The sequence below is a fragment of the Cygnus olor genome, chromosome 5, assembly GCF_009769625.2.
Source record: "Cygnus olor isolate bCygOlo1 chromosome 5, bCygOlo1.pri.v2, whole genome shotgun sequence".
Taxonomy (NCBI): domain Eukaryota; kingdom Metazoa; phylum Chordata; class Aves; order Anseriformes; family Anatidae; genus Cygnus; species Cygnus olor.
Window position 1 is genome coordinate 4678461 of NC_049173.1, and position 5475 is coordinate 4683935.

Below are 5475 nucleotides of genomic sequence, written 5' to 3' on the forward strand. Positions count from 1 at the left end.
AAAAGAGCATTTACCCAACAAGCTGAGAGTTTTGTCTGTTTGTCTTCAACGGTTACCTCTCTCTTCCCTCTACATTAGGCGTCTTTGATCTTTTCTGGGTAATCTGCAGCTGATGCAGATGTGTAGATATGTAGAACAAAGCCCTTGACAGCTCCTGCCAGAAGACGCTGAGTTTCCACAGGGGAAGGCATGTATCTACTAGTGGGCAAGATGACAGATTTTAACGTAAGTTGCATGTAATGTGGGAGAAGGGTGTCCGCTATATATAAATACTCCAAACAGCATTAATAATTCAGTGATGTTGCTTTCGACAAGGTTGCTGCAGAAGTCCTCTTCGTAGCATGGTCTGTTCTTCTCAAAAGTTTGCAAGTGTTGTTGGGAAGAACATTAGCTGTCCTCTGCTCTTCTGGAAATTGCAGAAATTCAAGCTGCTTTGCTTTGCATTTGACACAAATGCTGGAAGTACAGACTGACTTTTCCTAGTTAACTGAACCAAGGCAGAGTATTTTCCTATATTTTTCAAGGTAGACATATGCCTATGCTGCATTAGCTCCCTTTTATTTTATATAGCCAGAAGCTTTGGCTACAATTTTGTTTTCTTAATTGTGCATCCTGCTTTCTCTGATTTTAGTAGCTCTTGATTGCGATGCCCCTGAGTAATCGTTCAAGGTAGATTGTTAGTGTAAGCTGAATTGCAAGGTCTGTGTCTATTCAATGTGTTGCTGGCTATAACAGAGGCCCCAGACTAAGGTCAAAATTGTTATGTGGAGATTAAACTGTAGAATTTAATTATGTATTCTGTTGCTCCTAGTACATTTATTAATTTAACAGTACAAACTGACTGGAGCTAAACAAGCAGGGCTGATTAATTTGCAAAGACATCTAGGTAACAGATTGTGATCAAAGTGGAGACCTGATCCTGTTAGATTGAAATGTGTTGTTTTGTGCTACATGAAGGACATAGAGCAGCATGGTTTATCTTTATCAATGCTTTCCTCTGAAGGAAAGGAACAAGCTTGCAGATATAATCAGCGCTGAGGCAATGCCACTCAATAATTACCCACTGTCTCATCATAATCCCGGAACTAAGCCCCTGCCCAATCCATCTGGGACACTTTTCCATCTATTGCACAGCTCAAGAATACGTGTGTAAGCTATTACCTCTGGTCGTGCTATCTGTCCCCTGAGTACAGATTCATAGCAGTGACCAATTATGTTGCAGGGGGCTTCTCTTTCTTTCTGTCTTCTTTTCTCTTTGCTACTGAATCACTCTGTATTTCTTAATTATAGAAATGACACATTAGTGCACTGCCACTTTGTGGTGCAAAAACCTATGCAACTACAAAAGCAACATTGCTTGTGTCATTTGTAAAGCAAATGGCAAAGTAACAAAGACAAACCTGTATTTGTGTGATCAGACTTCTGCATGCAAATTGAATGTTTCAGGTAGAAGTTACTGTTCTTGGGAGGAGGAAAAAGACCCAGATTGCATGGCAGGTAAGAGTATGGAATATCACAGCCTTTATTTGTAAAGAAAGATGGCATAGTCTTGGCAGGATAATGTAGTGGCCAGAGCATGGATGACATTCCCTCAGAAAGGATGGAGAACAGGCCAGGTTCCCATTCTCACAACCATAGAAGCAAAACTGAGATCAGCAGTGTGCAAGCGGCTACTCTTGTCTATACATCATGCCCATTGCCAAGAAGAAAGACATATCTTCAGCTTATGTCCCAGCAGTCTCAAAGTTCAAGTCAATGTATAAAATGGAAACAGAGGAGCTTCACGGAGCTTTTTACCTTAGACTAAGCAGGATCAACAGGGACAGCTGCAAGATCTTGAAAGTCAGGACACTCATCTACTGTGGATTTAGGAGGGTCTCTTGAGGTGTTGTGTGTTGATAATCTAGTGATTTTGTGCACTAGGCAAAGAAGAAAAGAAGGAAAAAATGTCAGGATACACCTGAGAAGCTGCTGTGAAGTCTAGTTCACATTTGTAAGGTATTCGAGTTCAAATGAAATGCTCTGAATCACAGCTCTGCTCAGCACTGTTATCACAAGGGCTGGATTCAAGAGATGACTTTGGATGTCTTCAGCTGTTTCCTCTGCTTCCATGACAACCTTCATGCACAACCATGGAAGGACATATGCACCTTTCCCCTCCTTTTCTATTTCTCAGGGGTTAGTATTGGGGCTGGTACTGTTTAACAACTTTGGTGATGTGGACAGTGAAATTGAGTGCACCCTCAGCACATTTGCCAATGCCACCAAGCTGTGTGGTGTGGTTGACATGCTGGAGGGAATGGATGCCATCCAGAGGGACCTAGGCAGGCCTGGGGGGTGGGCCTGTGCAAACCTCATGAGCTTCAACAAGGCCAAGTGCAAGGTCCTGCAGCTGGGCTGGGGCAGTCCCAAGCACAGGCTGGGCAGAGAATGGACTGAGAGCAGCCCTGAGGAGAAGGACCCAGGGTACAGGTGGATGAGAAGCTGACCATGAGCTGGCAATGTGTGCTTGCAGCCCAGAAAGCCACATGTACCCTGGGCTGCATCAAAAGAAGAGTGGCCAGCAGGGCGAGGGAGGGGATTGTCCCCCTCTGCTCTGCTCTTGTGAGACCCCACCTGGAGCTCTGCATTCAAGTGGGTCCAGAGGAGGCCACAAGGACTCTCAGAGGGCTGCAGCACCTCCGCTGCGCGGACAGGCTGAGGGAGCTGGGGGTGTTTGGCCTGGAGAAGGGAAGGCCTCAGGGAGACCTCACAGCGGCCTGCCAGTGCCTAAAGGGGGCTGCAGGACAGCTGGGGAGGGGCTCTGTGTCAGGGGGTGCAGTGATAGGACAAGGGTTGATGGCTTTAAACTGAAAGACTGTAGGTTTAGGTTAGATATAAGGAAGAAATTCTTCACTATGAGGGCAGTGAGGCCCTGGCGCAGGCTGCCCCGAGGAGCTGTGGCTGCGCCATCCCTGGCAGTGCCCAAGGCCAGGCTGGATGGGGCTGGGGGCAGCCGGGGCTGGGGCAGGGGTCCCTGCCCATGGTAGGGGCTGGAGTTAGATGGGCTGTGAGGTCCCTGCCAACCCAAACCGTCCTGTGATTCTGTGACTCCACGATTCTTTCCCATATCTCCTATGAAGAAGCTAGGACACATACTGATAGTGAGCTGTACAGTTATTATTTGTCATATGATATGACTTATGGCCTCAGTGGAGCCTGGGGCATAGAGGTGTCAAAGTCTGTAAATAAGAAATCCTCAAGGACTGTGGTCTCCATAGGCAAGAAAAAGCATAAGAAACTAAATAGAAAGCTAAAGAGATAAAATATTCTGGTTAACAGATGAAGTCAGTGATAAAACCAGGAAGGCAATTCTAGCCTTCCGGTCTAGCCATCCTCTAAATTCTTGGAATTTAATAACAGAGGGGTTTATATCCTAGGGATGCAGTGAGTTTAGCAGAGGAATTGTGTTCATATATGTGGGACTTACTCTAGCTGTGCCAGTTTACAGGTAGAGCAGAGTAAAGTGCAGAGATGTACAATACTGAATTCATCTCTGAAGAGCAGAAATTAGTGTGTTTTTTCCAAAGACTGATAGATAAATCCATATCTTGGTGTTCTAACAGGTGGCCTTTCTTTCAAGGAGAAAGCTGAAAGAAGCTGCTGGATGCTAAGAAATATTAAAAGTACGGTAATTTATTTTTGTGCCTAGTTTAAGGATTAATCCCCTAACTATAAATTCCTTTTGAATTATTTCTGCTTCATTCTGAAAATGTTGCTATGGCTGAAAGCAAGCCTTTAGTTTTTATTTTTATTTTTTTTCTCAGCAGAGACACTTAAAATAAGCATTCTTTTGTCTAGATGCCTTTTTTTGGATGCAACTATATTTCTCACACACACACACACACACACACACACACAAAAAAAGGAAGAATTCATCAGAGTTATACTGGAGAAAAAACATGCAGAATTTCCAAATTTCAAAAAAGAATTTCTCTCTTTTCTGGAGAGTGAGATCTTGAGATCTTCAGCTTTTCAGTTACTCTGCAGGTATATTATTACTTCTAGAACAATTCACTGGTAGAAATGTGAGTTGGGGTCATTTTTTCTTTTTTGATGAATAACTCTGAAAATGACAGGCATGGTCATCGCTAGCCGTGGTCAAGGGGAGTGGCTAGACCTGGTCCAGATGGTGCCATGTTGGCTAACTTCCTGTCAATACTCTTAACAGCTTACAGACAGGTTTATCAGGAATGTGCAATAATTCAGTCTAGACAAAAGAGTCTATCAGTCATCTAAACTAACAGAAGGAAGACAGGATATTCATCCCTTCCTAATTTTCATGCATCATTTTGGCTGCCCACTTAAGGTCTTGTATGAGCTCTTTTCTGTGAGATAAATTCCTTTTTACTGACTGGACCATGCTGAATGCTATCATCTGGGCAGAGATATGTTTCCATCTACTTCCTAGCCAGAATTACTGAGGTTGATTCTTGAAGAAATGGAACTGCAACCCTCAAGCTCCCCTTCTCTCCCTGTGTCCCCAGTACCAAATCTGTTCTCACTGGAACAAAAAACTCCCCACATGGACCAAGCTAAAAGTTTTCTTTGGTCAGAAAACAACCTCCTTTGGGGCTTCCAGACACTTTAGTTGCTCTAATTCTTACTTCTCATATGATCCATGCGCGGGGGATTCAAAGCAGGCCACGGTTTGTTTCTGTGTGCATGGAGATCCCCTTGTCTGGACGAATGTGAAAAGAGGCACTTCAGACCTGTGGGGCACTGGGGACTGGAGGCTTGTTTCTAATCTGTTTTTTCCTTCTGGTATTCCCAATATGCCTGATGTCCAAACACATATGTGACTGCTGCTGTCCACATCACGGCCAACGTAAAACAGCAGTCTGCTTGGAAAGAAGGCTGAGAATGATGCTATACCCTGCTAGAGGTTATTTTTTGAAGTCTCTGTTTAGTAGTCTTTTCAGCAAACTGAGGGGTGATCAGAGAGGACTGTGCTGTATTGGTTGCCTTAGGTGAAATGTTCTGCATGAATCCTGTAGTCATGGTGCTTTCAATATGCTGATGTCTTTGTCTAGCGCTATCAAATCTTCTTCCCATTCTTGCCCAATCAAACGGTTTCAGTTTTCCTTTTTTACTCACTGGTCATGAAAAACAATGCAATAAAATATGTATTACTACCATGTATCTTCCAATTTATTTCTTTAAACCCCACAGTTCATGCCAACCTCTCTCATGATTAATATTCCTCTTCAGGATGGAATCAAAGACTCCCTCTTTTATCGTTAGTAATAATGTACCTTGTATTGGGTCTGGTGGGACCATCTGCAGAAGAAGACACAGCCTAGGATCAGTTTGGAAAGCAGACCAGGGTCCTTATTCCAGAGGATGCCTCTGTCTCTGCCATTTGATAGAGCTGGGCTGAGAGTTCTATTTTTTAATTTTATTTTATTATTAGGCTTCATGGTTGAGGGATATTCA